We start from the raw sequence: 16,592 nt of genomic DNA, 5'->3' as shown, positions 1-16,592 counted from the left end.
GGGCATACTGGCCACATCGACAGATATAAACCAATTAGTAGGGCGAATACCATCGGGGTCGGTGAGCGCTGAGTTTAGAGTGTAATTTTCGAGTGCTGCATAGAGCTTATTTTACACAGGAATGCCTTTTTAAAGCGGGAGGAATAGAATTCCTAATTTGTAAAAAAATGTAAGACTGAAGTCAATTCATTTATACATGCGCTTTGGAAGTGCACGCAGATTCAGGATTTTTGGAAGGCTATAATCTCTTATTCAGAGAGTTTAGGGGATAGGCCAATTAAGCTATCTCCTACAGGATTTCTGCTGGATCAATACGAGGATTTTGGCCCGCAAGATAAATATTTTAAATTACTGATCAGGAAGGCAGGGATGCTGGGCAAGAAAACCGTGTTGGGGATGTGGATCAGCGACCAAGCTCCATCATATTGGCAATGGAAGAATAAGCTACATGGCCTGATGCTGTTAGAATCACAATATGCTCGCTTGACACTCAAGAGAAGGAAAGAGAGTGGAAAACATGAAAAGGGATCTGCAAAAGTTAGAAGAATGGTCTAATGTTTTACAATTAAAATTTAATGCAAAGAAGTGCAAAGTGATGCATTTGGGGAGTAGAAACCCAAGAGAGTAATATGTCCTAGGAGGTGAGAGGTTGAGATGCACAGATGGGGAGAGGGACCTTCGGGTGATGGTGTTTGAGGACCTTAAAGCGAAAAAAAACAGTTCGCTAAAGCAGTGGCCATTGCCAGAAAGATGCTAGGCTGAATCGAGAGAGGAGTAACCTGCAGAAGAAAGTAGGTGTTGATGCCCCTGTACAAGTCACTGGTGAGGCCCCACCTGTAGTATTGTATTCAGTTTTGGAGGCCATATCTTGCTAAGGACAGTAACATAGTAAATGACAGTAGATAAAGATCTGTACAGTCCACTCAGTCTGCCCAACAAGATAAACTCATTTTACATGGTATGTGATACTTTATATGTATATCCGAGTTTGATTTGTCCTTGTCTTTCTCAGGGCACAGACTATAGAAGTCTACCCAGCACTGTTCTGGTACTAAGTTCTGGAGCTAACGTCGAAGCCACTTAAAATTTACACTCCAGCCCATCCCTATCTATTCAGTCACAATCAGGGCATAGACAGTAGAAGTCTGCCCAGCTCCCATTTTGTTTCCCAATTACCGGTGTCACCACCCAATCTCTACACTTCTTGGCATTAAATTTTAACTATAATCATAAACTTTATATAGAAACAATTAATGTCAAAATAAAACAAATAAACTCAAAAACTAAGAAAAGATAAATATCTATATAAATTATATGAGTGTGATGAGTTTTTTTTTTTTGGTGTATTACATAGACCTGGAGTCTCGAAGGGAAAATTAGGTTCTTACCTTGGTAATTTTCTTTCCTTTAGTCACAGCAGATGAATCCATTAACTGATGGGTTGCATCCGCCTACTAGCAGGTGGAGATAGACAACACTGAAAAGACACAATGACCTTGGATGTCTAGCCCCTTCTGCCTTCAGTATATGAAACTTCCAAAGCAGAGTGAATAAGAAAGGTAAAATAACAAACTTTCCTCACAGTGAACAAACGCCCCAGAACCAGAGCAATAACCACAAAAAAGGAGAGACGATCTCAACCTCCTGCGACAGAACAGCATGTAGAAACTCTGTCTTCAACTCCTCCCGATGAGATACAATATCAGCATAAAAGACCTGAACCAAAAAAACACAAAACCAGACAGGGAGGGATCATGGATTCATCTGCTGTGACTAAAGGAAAGAAAATTACCAAGGTAAGAACCTAATTTTCCCTTCCTTGTCATCAACAGCAGATGAATCCATTAACTGATGGGATGTACAAAAGCACTCCCTACATAGGGTGGGAACAGGCAACTCCGCGAGCAAGCACCTGCACTCTGAAATGTGCGTCTTGCTTCGCTGCCACATCCAGTCTGTAATGCCATGCAAACGAGAGCAGAGAAGCAAAAGTAGCCGCACAACAGATCTCTTGAAGAGAAAGGACACCCGTTTCAGCCCACGAGGAGGAAATCGCTCTCGTGGAATGCGCTTTAAATGTTTCATGCGGAGACCGTCCTGAAAGCAGATACGCTGAAAAAATGGCTTCCCTGAGCCAACGGGCTATAGTGGCCTTAGACGTCGTACACCCTTGTCGAGGAGACCTGTCAACAATACAAAAAGGTGATCAGAAGTCCTGAAGTCATTTGACATCTGAAGATACTGCAACAGAGCCTTGCGGACATCCAACAGACGCAATTGCCCAAAGGAAAATCAGGAAAGTCCTCCTTAAAGAAGGAAGGTAGAAAAACGGGCTGGTTCGGGTGAAACGCTGAAACCACCTTAGGCAGGAAGGAAGGCACTGTACGTACCATTACCCCGGACTCCGAGAACTGCAGAAAAGGATCCCGACAGGAAAACGCCTGGAGCTCAGATACGCGTCTAGCCAATGTCATGGCCACCAAAAGACTGTCTTGAGAGTCACATCCTTCTCAGAAGCTCGCCTAGGTGGCTCGAAAGGCGAATGCTGAAGAGCTTTCAACACCAGCCCGAGGTTCCAGGCCGGACACGGAGCCGAAGTGCCCCTCTGAGAAACCGGACAATGTCCAGATGAGCAGCAAGGGACAAGCCAGAGACTTTCCCTCGGAGGCATGCCAACGCTGCCACTTGAACCCGAAGGGAATTGTAAGCCAGGCCTTTTTGTAAGCCGTCCTGCAAAAAGTCCAGGACCGACGAGACAGTAGCCCGCATGGGTGTGACCACTTTTGAAACACAGCACGCCTCAAACTTGCGCCAGATCCGAGCATAAGCTGATGAGGTAGACCGCTTGCGGGCCTGCAAGAGAGTGGAGATGACCTTGTTAGAGTAGCCCTTGTCTCTCAATTGCACACTCTCAAGAGCCAGGCCATAAGACCAAATTGGCAGGGATCCTCCATAGTCACTGGACCCTGAACCAACAGGTTCAGCACCAGAAGCAAAGGAAATGGGGCCTCCACCAGCATCCGATGGAGATCCGCATACCACGGACGCCTTGGCCAATCCGGAGCGATGAGAATCAACAGTCCTCGGTGCAGTCGAATCCGCAGAAGGACTCGCCCTATCAAGGGCCAAGGAGGGAACACATATAGGAGGCCCGAGGGCCAGGGTTGAGCCAGAGCATCCAACCCCGCTGAGCAAGGATCTCTCCTTCTGCTGAAAAAGCGAGGGACTTTGGCGTTTGCACTTGACGCCATTAGATCCAAACCGGGAGTCCCCCATTTGGCACAAATCTGAAGAAAAACTTCTGCCAGTTCCCATTCCGCCGGGTCGATCTGATGTCTGCTGAGGAAATCGGCTTGCACGTTGCTCTGACCTGCTATGTGAGCTGTGGACAGCAGATGCAAGTGGAGCTCGGCCCAGTGGAAAATCTGAGCAGCCTCCGCGGCCAGGAGCCTGCACTGAGTGCCGCCCTGATGATTGATGTAGGCCACTGCTGTCGCGTTGTCCGACAGCACCCGGACAGGAAGCCCCTTCAGTCTTGTGGAAGGCCAGCAGAGCCTGAAATATCGCTCTCAATTCCAAGCAATTGATGGACCATCCCGCTTCCATGGGTGTCCACTGACCCTGAGAATAGCTTCCCTGGCAATGAGCTCCCCAGCCCGAAAGGCTAGCATCCGTTATCACCAGGCACCAAGAAGGAAGCGCGAGCGGCATTCCCTGTCGCAGCATCCTGTCGGAGAGCCACCAATCCATACTGTGCCAGGCCGCAGGGATCCACGTTAGTCTGCGTTAGTATTCCTGGGAGATCGGAGACCGTTGCTGAAGCAGAGCAATCTGCAGTGGCCTCATGTGAGCTCTCGCCCAGGGAACCACCTCCATGGTAGCTGGCATCGATCCCAGGAGCTGAACAAAGTCCCAAGCTCGAGGGCGAGGCATCCGCAGGAGCAGACGGACCTGATTCTGAAGCTTGCATCGCCTGTGGTCGGGGAGAAAGACGAACCCCGAGGCCGTCTCGAACCGGACCCCCAAACACTCGAGAGACAGAGGGGGTCAGGTGACTTTTGGGCAAATTGATCACCCAGCCCAGAGTCTGAAGAACCGTTATCTCTGGCCGTGGCGAGTCGGCTCTCGTCTGCCTTGCTGAGCCAGTCATCGAGATACGGGTGAACTCTGATACCCTCTCGCTTGAGAAAGGCAGTTACCACCACCATCATCTTGGAAAAGGTATGGGGAGCTGTGGCTAGGTCGAAAGGCAAGGCCCGAAACTGGAAATGTTGGCCCAAAACCGCAAACCAGAGAAACCGCTGATGCGGAGGCCAAATAGGAATGTGCAAATACACTTCCTTGAGGTCCAGAGACGTGAGAAACTCTCCTGGCTGTACTGCCGCAATGACGGAGTGCAGGATTTCCATGCGAAAGTGTCGCACTCTTAGAGCCTCGTTGACTCTTCGTAAGTCGAGGATCGGTCTGAAAGACCCGCCTTTCCAAGGGACCACAAAATAAATGGAATAGTGACCGCAGCCGCGTTCGGTGGGAGGCACCGGAATCACCGCTCCAAGGTGCAGCAAGACTTGCAAGGTCTCCTCTACCGCTGCCCGTTTGACAGCAGTGCCGCATCGGGACTCCATAAAAGCGTCTCTCACCGGGACACCGAATACCAATTGGTAGCCTTCTCTGATCAGGTCCAGGACCCACTGATCCGAAGAAATCTTGGTCCACTCCTCGATGAAGAGGGAAAGATGACCCCCTACTGCAGGAATCGACAAGTGGACCGGCGTCCCATCATTGTGGAGGACACCCCTGAACTCCTGGCCGTTGGCCGGCCGCTGCGGACGTTTGTCCAAGCGAAAGGAGCTCCTCTGCTGAAAACGGGCACGTTGAGAAAACCCAGCAGAGCGCCCAGGGCGATACCTGCAAGCTTCGCGGAAACGTGGCCTTGAAGAGGAGGGAAAAACAGGGCTTTTGGAAGAAGGCCACGGCCTATCCTCAGATAACCGTTGGGACTTTTTTTCTAACAATTTTTAAAAAATGCTAAAATGGAGAAAAGACCAATACTCTTCTGTGGTCCCCTAGGTCTTTAACAATCTTCTCCAATTCCTCTCCAAACAACAGAAAGCCCGGAAAGAGTAACCTCACCAGCCTCTGCTTTGAGGCCATGTCAGCCGCCCAATGCCGCAGCCAAAGAAGGAGGCGAGCAGAAACCGCCACAGACATCTGCTTAGCCGAAGCTCTGACCAGATCATAAAGGGCATCAGCCAAAAAGGACAGGGCAGATTCCATATGCGGACCAACCTCAGAGAGGGAATCCGCACCATCCTCGGGCTGATCAACTGCCTGCTGTAACCAGGAAAGACAGGCACAGGCTGCATAGGAACTGCAAATCGCCGCCCTTAAGGAAAAGGCCCGAGCTTCAGCGCGGATTCTAGCCGCCGGTCCTGCATATCTTTCAAAGCGACCCCTCCCTCCACCGGGAGAGTGGTCTTTTTAGTCACAGCCGTGACCAACGCATCCACTTTACGCATCGCAAAAGGGGCCAAGTGATCCTCACTCAGAGGGTAAAACTGACCCATAGCCCTGGCTACCTTCAAAGGACCATCAGGGTCAAACCATTGAGCTGAAATAAGCTCTTGGATGGAGTCATGCACAGGAAAAGCCCAAGAAGGCTTCTTAGTACTAGCCATCCTAGGATTAACAGAGGAGGCATCGTCCTCAGCCAGATCTTCAATAGAAAAGGCCTGCAAGGCATCAGAAATGAGAGCTGGCAGCTCGTCATGGTGAAAAATCCGTACCGCTTTAGGATCATCCAAGTCCTGTGGCAAGCAGGGACCCTCTTCTGGATCATCCGTCCATGAGGGCCTGCCAGACTCCTCAGACTCCCCACAGCCTGACCAGAGGGGGGAAAAGGGAGAGGCGCCACCCTCAGACGGGGAATTTACCCGTCTACGTTTAGCTTCAGTCCAACGCTCGGGGGCAGAAGGAAACTCTGCAGCCAACACTGGGCTATCAAAACCTGGAGGGAATCCAGTCCGCAATGTAGTCAGACGCCTCCGGCAAAGCCCTTTTTAACATAAAGGCCTTATGCATCAGCAGCACAAATTCAGGGGAGAAAAACTCACCCTGGTCCTCCGCCCCCAAATTATGAGAAGCGGAGGAAGGAGCTCCTCTAACAGCCTCAGAACGAGGCGTCCCCCTGCACTCAGACTCCTCCGCAACCGTGAGGGTCGAATCACGTGGCGCTTCCAAAATGGCACCTGCTGCCAGCTCCATCGAGCGGGAAGAATCACCGCTCATCATGCCCATACTAGCATGAGCGTCTAAGGAGCATGTACTGCAAAGCCCCGCTGCTTACCACAGCGGGAGCAGTGCTTAACTCCTTCAGCAGCCATTGCCCGACTGGACGGAAATATAGAAATAAAATGGTGGCTTCACGCCAAAACTTATTCCGCACCGGATGCTGTCCACAGGAACCTCCCCGGAGGAGCTGGGCACCACTCTCACCTCAGAAGACCGAGTCAACGAGCTCCGGTCAAGCTGCACTGAACCAGAATCTCTGGAGAAAGCCTCAGAACAGCAATGCTGTAAAAGCTCGCCCTTTTTTTTTTTTTTTTTTTTAACACTGTGAGGAAAGTTGGAGGCAGGGACAGGGAACAAAACCAAGTATGCCTTCAAAGTGGGCACCACCAGCCATGACACCCCTGCTCTACTGGCAAAGCACAGGAGTCACCCCAGGCAGACATCCACACCTGCTGGGAGATAGAGATATACTGAAGGCAGAAGGGGCTAGCCGTCCAAGGTCACTGTGTCTTTTCAGTGTTCTCTATCTCCACCTGCTGGTACACGGATACAACCCATCAGTTAATGGATTCATCTGCTGTTGATGACAAGGAAATGTGTAACATCACCATACCGCAGAAGAAAGGGAGTGGAGGAGTGGCCTAGTGGTTAGGGTGTTAGACTTTGGTCCTGAGGAACTGAGTTCGATTCCTGGCACAGGCAGCTCCTTGTGACTCTGGGCAAGTCACTTAACCCTCCACTGCCCCATGTAAGCCGCATTGAGCCTGCCACGAGTGGGAAAGTGCGGGGTACAAATGTAACAAAAAAAAAAAAAGAAGGGTGGAGAGAGCCCGATGTCACCATATCACCATCATCGCACACCCTGCCTCCACTACCTTAATGTTTTTTTTTAAGTTCCAGATTATCAGTCTAAACAAAAATAGAAGACTACTTAGCTTGAGTGGGGAGGGTAGGGTAGTATCCTTCCAGACATTCACATTGATGTCTTCAAGACAAAAAATGTTATTCGAATCCAATCCAGGTCAATGTAGTACTTTCAAATTTCAAAAGCACCCCTTATATCTGTGACTTGCAGTGACTCCTATAGCGATATACTACTACTACTACTTAACATTTCTAGAGCGCTACTAGGGTTACGCAGCGCTGTACAATTTAACAAAGAGAGACAGTCCCTGCTCAAAGAGCTTACAATCTAACAGACAAGTGAACGGTCGGTCCGATAGGGGCAGTCAAATTGGGGCAGTCCGGATTCACTGAACGGTAAGGGTTAGGTGCCGAACGCAGCATTGAAGAGGTGGGATTTAAGCAAAGACTAGAAGACGGGCAGGGAGGGGGCTTGGCGTAAGGACTCAGGAAGGTTGTTCCAAGCATAGGGTGAGGCGAGGCAGAATGAGCGGAGCCTGGAGTTGGCGGTGGTGGAGAAGGGTACTGAGAGGAGGTATTTATCCTGTGAACAGAGGTTACGGGCGGGAACGTAAGGGGAGATGAGGGTAGAAAGATAGTGAGGGGCAGCAGACTGAGTGCATTTGTAGGTAAGAAGGAGAAGCTTGAATTGAATGCGGTATCTGATCGGAAGCCAGTGAAATGACTTGAGGAGAGGGGTGATATGAGTATATCGGTTCTGGCGGAATATGAGACGTGCAGCAGAGTTCTGAACAGATTGAAGGGGGGATAGATGGCTAAGTGGGAGGCCGGTGAGGAGTAAGTTGCAGCAGTCAAGGCGAGAGGTAATAAGAGCGTGGACGAGAGTTCGGGTGGTGTGTTCAGAGAGGAAAGGGCAAATTTTGCTGATGTTAAAGAGGAAGAAGCGACAGGTCTTGGCTATCTGCTGGATGTGCGCAGAGAAGGAGAGAGAGGAGTCAAAGATGACTCCGAGGTTGCGGGCAGATGAGACGGGGAGGATGAGGGTGTTATCAACTGAGATAGAAAGCGGAGGAAGAGGAGAAGTGGGTTTTGGTGGAAAGACGATAAGCTCGGTCTTGGACATGTTCAGTTTCAGGTGGTGGTTGGACATCCAGGCAGCAATGTCGGATAAGCAGGCCGATACCTTTGCCTGGGTCTCCGCGGTGATGTCTGGTGTGGAGAGATACAGTTGGGTATCATCAGCATAGAGATGATACTGGAAACTATGAGATGAGATCAGGGAGCCCAGGGAAGAGGTGTAGATTGAGAAGAGAAGGGGTCCAAGGACAGATCCCTGGAAAACACCAACAGATAAGGGGATGGGGGTGGAGGAAGATCCATGAGAGTGAACTTTGAAGGTGCGGTGGGAGAGATAGGAGGAGAACCAGGAGAGGACAGAGCCCTGGAACCCAAATGAGGACAGTGTGGCGAGAAGTAAGTCATGATTGACAGTGTCAAAAGCGGCGGATAGATCGAGGAGGATGAGGATGGAGTAGTGGCCTCTGGATTTGGCAAGGAACAGGTCATTACAGACTTTAGAGAGTGCTGTTTCTGTCGAGTGAAGAGGATCGAAAACCAGATTGAAGCGGATCGAGAATGGCAAGAGAGGAGAGAAAATCAAGGCAGCAGCTGTGGACTGCGCGCTCAAGTATCTTGGACAGGAAGGGTAGGAGGGAGATGGGGCGGTAGTTGGAGGGACAGGTAGGGTCTAGTGATGGTTTTTTGAGGAGTGGCGTGACTACGGCATGCTTGAAGGTGTCGGGGACAGTTGCAGTGGAGAGAGAGAGGTTGAGGATATGACAGATGGAGGGGGGTGATAGTAGGAGAGATGGTGTTAAGTAAGTTGGTGGGGAAGGGATCAGAGGAACAAGTGGTGCATTTTGAGGAGGAAAGAAGGCGGGCGGTTTCCTTCTCGGAGATATCAGGAAAGGAGGAGAAGGAGGTCTGGGTTGGTTGGTTGAGGGAGAGGGTTGAAGGGTGAAGAGGAGGAGGTGGCTTGGTAGTGAACTCAAGGTTGATCTTTTGCACCTTGTCGCGGAAGTAGTCAGCCAGTGATTGAGGAGAGAGCGGGGGGGGGGGGGGGAGCGGAGGGCTCTTTGAGGAGGGAGTTAAGGGTGACGAAGAGACAACGAGGGTTAGAGCTGAGAGAATTAGTCAATTGTCCTGTTTGGCAAGGAATAGTGAGGACTGGAGGGAGGATAGCATGAATTGGTAGTGAAGGAAATCTGAATGGGTGCGAGATTTCCTCCAGAGGCGTTCAGCAGATCGGGCGCAGGAGCGAAGGTAACGGATGCAAGGGGTCAGCCAGGGCTGGGGATTAGTACACCTTGTGGGACGGGAGGTGGATGGTGCAAGGGTGTCCAGAGCAGAGGAGAGAGTGGCATTGTAAGCGGAGATAGCCTCGTCGACAGACTCGGAGGACATGATGGAGGGGAGGAGATTAGAAATACTAGATAAGGTGGGAGGGTCAATAGCCTGGAGATTCCTGGAAGTAGTGGTTAATGTTGGGCGGGGCTGAGGGGGAGGATGAAGAAGTGTGAAGGTGATCAGGTGATGATCAGAGAGAGGAAGAGCTGAGGCGTGGAAATTGGAGGGTGAGCCGGAAGAGGAGAGGACGAGGTCAAGGCAATGGCCATCACGGTGAGAAGGGGTGGTGGAACACAGCTGGAGGTTGAAGGAGGATGTTAGAGTGAGGAACTGAGAAGCGTGAGATATACAGTGTTCATTGTTCCCAGACCCTCGACCAATCTTCTAAGGTTCGGAGATCCCTTCTCATCGTTTCTACTCCCTCCAGGGTACCCACTCTATTGGTTATTTTCGTGTCATCCACAAAAAGGCACACCTTTCCTTCCAATCCTTCAGCAATATATTAACAGAATAGGCACCAGCACTGACCCCTGAGGAACTCCACTGCTCACCTTCCTTTCCTCTGAGCGGATTCCATTTACCACCACCCTCTGCCACCAGTCGGTCAACCAGTTTCTTATCCAGTTCACCACTTTCGGTCCTAAGTTCAACCCTTTCAGCTTATTCACGAGTCTTCTGTGGGGGACCGTATCAAAGGCTTTGCTGAAGTCCAAGTAGATTACATCTAGCGCACTTCCTTCATCCAGTTCTTTGGTCATCCAAAGTCAATAAAATTTGTTTGGCAGGATTTTCCTTTGGTAAAGCCATGTTGCCTCGGGTCTTGTAACCCGTCGGCTTCTAGAAAGTTAACTATCCTTTCTTTCAGCAGCGACTCCATTATTTTTCCTACCACCGATGTGAGACTTACTGGTCTGTAGTTTCCCACTTCTTCCATCTCCACTTTTATTTATTTTATTTATTTGTAGCATTTGTATCCCACATTTTCCCACCAATTTGCAGGCTCAATGTGGCTTACATTATGCAGTGATGGCGATCGCCATTATCGGGTACAGAATTACAAATGGTATTGCATTAAGGTGCTTACATACATGGTAAAGAAGAATACATTATGGCATTGCATAGAGGTTTCTGAGTGATCGCCATTTCCAGGTACAAAATTGCAAATGGTTTTGCATTAAGGTGCATACATGGTAAAGAAAAACATTATGATATTGCGTAGAGGTTTCTGAGTGACAGAGTGAGATGTAACATAAGTTAGGTCATCGACTACAGAGAGGTCATTTATGAAGAGTGACCACATCCGCCCATCTCCAATCCCGCGGAACCTCTTCCGTCTCTAAAGATCTATTAAATAAATCTTTAAGAGGTCCCGCAAGGACCTTCCTGAGCTCCCTCAGTATCCTGGGATGCATCCTATCCAGCCCCATAGCTTACAGATTCTCAAGCTGTTTATAAACTCTTTCTTCCGTAAACGGCGCAGTATCCACTCCATTCCCAGACGTTCCCTCAGCAGCCGACCTCGGTCCTTCTCCAGGATTTTCCTCCGTGAACACAGAAAAGAAATAATTGTTTAGCACGTTCGGATATACAAAGACTAGAAGCAGTCTAGAGGAAGGTGACAAAAATGATATGGAGTTTGCGCCAAAAAAACATATAAGAACAGACTAGAAGACCTGAATATGTATAGCCTAGAGGAAAGAAGGGACAAGGGAGATATGATACAGAAGTTTAAATACTTGAAAGGTATTAATACAGAAACAATCTCTTCCAGAGAAAGGGAAATGGTAAAACTAGAGGACATGAACTGAGGATGCAGGGTGGTAGACTTAGGAGTAACCACGAAGAGGGTGGTTGAGGCCTGGAATGCCCTCCCGAGGAGGGCGGTAGAGACAAATACAGTGACAGAATTCAAAAAGGCATGGGATGAACACAGAGGAACTCTACTTAGAAAACAGATAGTATAAAACAAAAATTTTAAAAAACCTTAAATGGCTGCAGGAGGGTGGATGTGTGAGCGACGCTTGGATGGCGACTCCGTCTGTGAAGAACTAAGGCCGGTGTGCCGGGCAGACTTTGTAGATCTGTGACTGTATATGTCAATCCAGTTTAGGATAGGACTTCAATGGCAACTTCAGTATCTGGAACCGAGGACAGTGCTGGGCAGACTTTTACAGTCTGGGTCCCACAAATGACAAGACATATTCGGATAGCCTGGAGTGGGCTTTGACAGCAACTCCAGTAGGTGGAGCATAAGGACAGAGCCGGGAGGACTTCTACAGTCTATGTCCCAGAAACACCACAGAAAGAAACTCATGATACAGTATATATCATCACGTTCATTGTCGATTTACTCATGAATTGATGAGCGTGACTGTTCAGCAGACTGGATGGACCGTTCAAGTCTTTAACTGCCGTCACTTACTATGCTACTACATATGTTACTATGAATGATGATGCTGTCACTGCCAGTGTCATTGCTGCCACCTCTGAACGCAAGAAGGTGGAGTTAGACACTGCCTTGGAGGTGCTCCAACAAGAGAATGAAGTGGCTGCCATTGAGGCCCAAGCTAAGCTACTTGAAGACACCACAAGGCAGGATGGTGGGGAGAGACAGCTTAGTCACATTATTGCAGAAGATTTTGTCCAGCAAACTGCAACCTATGTGGAGGCCCAAACCCTAGCACACAATAGTGCACAGTCACAGTCTAAGTCAGAAGAGTCAGGTTTAGAGAAAGTACATCCCTCCACACCACAGTCTAGCTCATCTAAAAAAAGCAAGCCTAAGGCAAAGCATGCCACAAAGGTGAACCACCACCAGTGATCCACACGCACTACCATGGGCTCTCGCTCCAGAAAGGTGCACCAAGAGAAATACTTCATTTCAACAACAAACTGACGCCACACAGGAACTGGACTCAAAAAAAGCTACATACACTGGGCCCAATATTCAGTCAGCGGTGGGCAGCGCATTTGCTGTCCGCCATTGGCATTTAACTCGGATATTCAATGCTGAGCCATTTCCGGTGACTGACACTGAATTTCCGGGTTTATTTTGGCCACTAAAAAGTTAACTATGCCGTTATTCAGTGCTAACTGGAAAACCTTTTAGCAGTCAAATACAAGCCTGCTATTTTAGGCCTATTTTGACTGCTCAACATAGCTGGTTTGGCGCAGAATATCCATGCCTAACTGGCTAACTGGGATATTCAGCAGTAGATAACCGGTTATCTCCCGCTGATTATCTGTGGTTAGGCACGTTAACTCTATTTAACAGGCCAGGAGCCATTCCTGGCCGGCTAAATTGTTTTGAATATCTGAGGGACTGTAATTAAGCAAGAGGCACCCAATTAACCACACTCCACGCCTGACTCCAGCCAGCCACAGGTACCTACTACCATTGTACTAGAAACTTCAGACAGCGATTTAGCAACATATATGGCTTGCAAAAAGAGGGTGAACATGGGGTTTACCCAGTTCAATGACTGCCCCAAAAAGTATAGAGGGTGGAAATCTGACTTTAAGGTTGCCATAGCAATTATAAAGCCCACCCCAAAGCAAAAAATGAACCTGATGACAAAATGGCTGGGAACTGAGTCAGCAGATTATGTAAAGAGATTAAAGGATGCATATTTGCATGTCCCTGCCTGAGGTTTGAAGGTGGAAAACAACAAAGCAGATCAGTGGTAGATGTAAACAAATTTTATTAATAAAATAACATATAGAGTATATTGCCCATCGGTATCAGTTAGTGTTCTATTAGAAATATTGTAAACTGTATTTAATACTTTTCCAAGTTTTCTTGTCCATATCTGTTCTGAAAGAAACCACCTCTCCCCTCTACCTGAAGATTGGAGGGTGGCCAATGTGAAGCCAATTTTTAAAAAGGGTTCGGGGGAGGGGGGGTCTGGGAAATTACAGACCGGTAAGCGTGACGTTGGTGCGGGCAAAATAGTGGAAACTATTGTAAAGAATAAAATTATAGAACACATGGACAAACATGGTTTAATGGGACAGAGTCAGCTTGGGTTTAGCCGAGGGAAGTCTTGCCTCACCAATTTGCTTCATTTCTTTATGAACAAACATGTGGATAAAGGTGAGCTGGTTGATGTAGTGTATCTAGATTTTCAGAAACCTTTTGATAAAGTTCCTCATGACAGACTCCTGAGAAAATTAAAGAGTTATGGGATAGGAGGCAAGGTTCTGGTGTGGATTAGGAATTAGTTACTGGACAGAAAACAAAGGGTAGGGTTAAATGGTCATTTCTCTCAATGAAAGAGGGTGAACAGTGGAGTGCTGCAGGGATCTATCTGTATTGGAATCAGTGCTATTTAACATATTTATAATTGATATGGAAATCAGATTGATGAGTGAGGTGATTAAAATTTGCAGGCTGTTAAAACACGTGCAGACTGTGAAATATTGCAGAAGACCTTAGGAAACTGGAAGGCTGGGCATCCAAATGGCAGATGATATTTAATGTGGACAAATGCAAGGTGATGCACATTGGAAAGCATAATCCAAATCATAGTTACCTGATGCTTGGGGGTCAGCACTCAAGAAAAAGATCTAGGTGTCACTGTAGATGTTACACTGAAATCTTCTGCTCAGTGTGCGGCGGTGGCCAAAAAAGCAAACAGGATGCTAGGAATAATAGGAAAGGGATGGTGAATAAGACCAAAAATAGTATAATGCTTTTGTATCACTCCATGGCGCAACCGCACCTTGAGTATTGCGTTCAGTTCTGGTCAATGTAATGTATAGCAAAATTAGATAAGGTTCAAAGAAGAGCGACCAAAATGATAAAGGGGATGGAAACCTCTCGTATGAGGAAAGGCTAAAGAGGTTAGGGCTCTTCAGCTTGGAAAAGAGACAGATGACGAGAGGTATGATTGAGGTCTACAAAATCCTGAGTGGTGTAGAACAAGTAGAAGTAAATCAATTTTTTTTACTCATTCCAAAAGCTCAAAGACTAGGGGACACTCGAGGAAGTTACATGGAAATACTTTTAAAACAAAAAGGAGGAAATATTTTTTCACTCAACGAATAGTTAAGCTCTGGAACTCTTTGCCAGAAGATGTAGTTAACAGCTGTTAGCGTTATCTGGGTTTTAAAAAAGTTTGGACAAATTCCTTGAGGAAAAGTTCATAGTCTGGTATTAAGACAGACATAGGGAAGCAAATGCTTGCCCCAGGATTGGTAGCATGGAATGTTGCTGCTAATTGGGTTTCTGCCAGGTACTTGTGACCTAGCTTGGCCACTGTTTGGAAAACAGGATACTGTGCTAGATGGACCATTGATCTGATCCAGTATGGCTACTCTTATGTTCTCTCTTATGTTGTTTGTGTTGCCTGTCTTCCCGTATCAACTCCTGCGAGACTGTAAAAGAGAAGTCACCTGAACAAGAGAGAACTTGAGACATTCAAGAAGTTGTCAACCTACAAGATTCAGCTTTGTTAATGAATTTTACATGCTTATAATGTTGATAATTTGGAAAACTAAATAGTGGTATACCAGGCAGGGGAATGTGCTGGCCTCATTTGCACGAAGACAGATGATAGGATATATAATATAATAAGACTATAAATCACTGCAAAACTATAGTTCCCTGTAATAGGCTCTTTCTGAGCACATGTCCAGGTCTGTCTCTTATGAAACTTTCTATTGGCTTGAATTTTCTCTGTGCATGCTGGGCTACTTGCCCCACCCCCTTTCTCTCTCCATCGGATCTTAAGTGTTAGTGTGCAGCATCTCTCTTCTGTAAACTAAAACCGCCTATGCTGTATTTTGCTGTATGACCCTCTTCAAGCTATTGTGACGCTATCAAGAGTTTACCAGTGTAAAAGTATAAATAGTATCACTATTCAGCATGTTGTTGAATAACTCCCAGCTTCTCTCTTGCATAGAGAGCGAGTTGGTGGAGAACAGGCTCCCAGTCTGCAAGGCAAAACCTTTTGTACAGTACATCTAAACTAAGTTATTTTTCCTTGTTTGATTACTGTATTAAAGAAGATTTTGATTTAAGAGTTCTCAGTCTTCTCATAGTGATGTTCTATACTCTGGTTTAAACTGCATGCCAATCACCCCAATGAAAGGACAGAACAGAGGAAAGAGTTTATAAACAGCTGGAGAATCTGAAGGTGGACAAAGCTATGGGCCGGATGGGATACATCCCAGGATACTGAAGGAGCTCAGAGAGGTCCTGGCGGGATCTTTTAAAGATTTATTTAATAGATCTTTAGAGACGGGAGAGGTTCCGCGGGATTGGAGATAAGCGGATGTAGTCCCACTTCACAAAAGTGGAGACACGAAAGAAGTGGGAAACTACAGACCAGTAAGTCTCACATCAGTGGTAGGAAAAATAATGGAGTCGCTGCTGAAAGAAAGGATAGTTAACTTTCTAGAAGCCGACAGGTTACAGGACCTGAGGCAACATGGCTTTACCAAAGGAAAATCCTGCCAAACAAAGCTTATTGACTTTTTTGACTGGGTGACCAAAGCCTTTGATACGGTCCCCCATAGAAGACTCGTGAATAAGCTGAAAGGGTTGAACTTAGGACCGAAAGTGGTGAACTGGATAAGACACTGGTTGACCGACAGGTGGCAGAGGGGTGGTGGTACAAAGTACGATTTGCAAGGTAAAACTGATATTGAACAACTGAAGTATTATAGAATGAGTACTCACATTGTGTTACAAGAACTTTTTCTTACTTTATAGATTAGAACTTATGTTCCCCTGATGACGCCTTTAAGGTGAAACGTGGCCCCACTTTCGGAACGATACCAACATGTGCTGAATTGTTTTTAAAAGCACTGAAGCGCACAAACACAAAAGGATGAAAGTCACAGTAACTGAGAGCACAGGATTCGCCCTAATAGGCTATACCGGATCTGCCTAAGTCAAGCGTTTTATTTTTTCTCCACATTGAATGTTTTAATAGCATTTAATGAAGGAGGCAAGGTTGGCAGGTCCAGTGCTATGATGGCTGTTAGTTGGTGCGTTACCAACAGTTACTGTGACTAATGGTGAACAG

The 16,592-nt window shown here is 47.3% G+C and overlaps 1 protein-coding gene across 2 annotated transcripts in view; it reads right to left on the bottom strand.

Annotated features, from left to right (window-relative positions):
- Positions 1–16,592, bottom strand: part of ARFGAP3 (ADP ribosylation factor GTPase activating protein 3) — a 254,875-nt gene that overhangs the window by 184,130 nt on the left and 54,153 nt on the right. The gene's annotated exons all lie outside the window — the stretch shown is intronic.

Source organism: Microcaecilia unicolor, chromosome 9 (genome assembly GCF_901765095.1).
Source record: "Microcaecilia unicolor chromosome 9, aMicUni1.1, whole genome shotgun sequence".
Taxonomy (NCBI): domain Eukaryota; kingdom Metazoa; phylum Chordata; class Amphibia; order Gymnophiona; family Siphonopidae; genus Microcaecilia; species Microcaecilia unicolor.
This window is presented reverse-complemented; position numbering and strand designations above follow the sequence as displayed.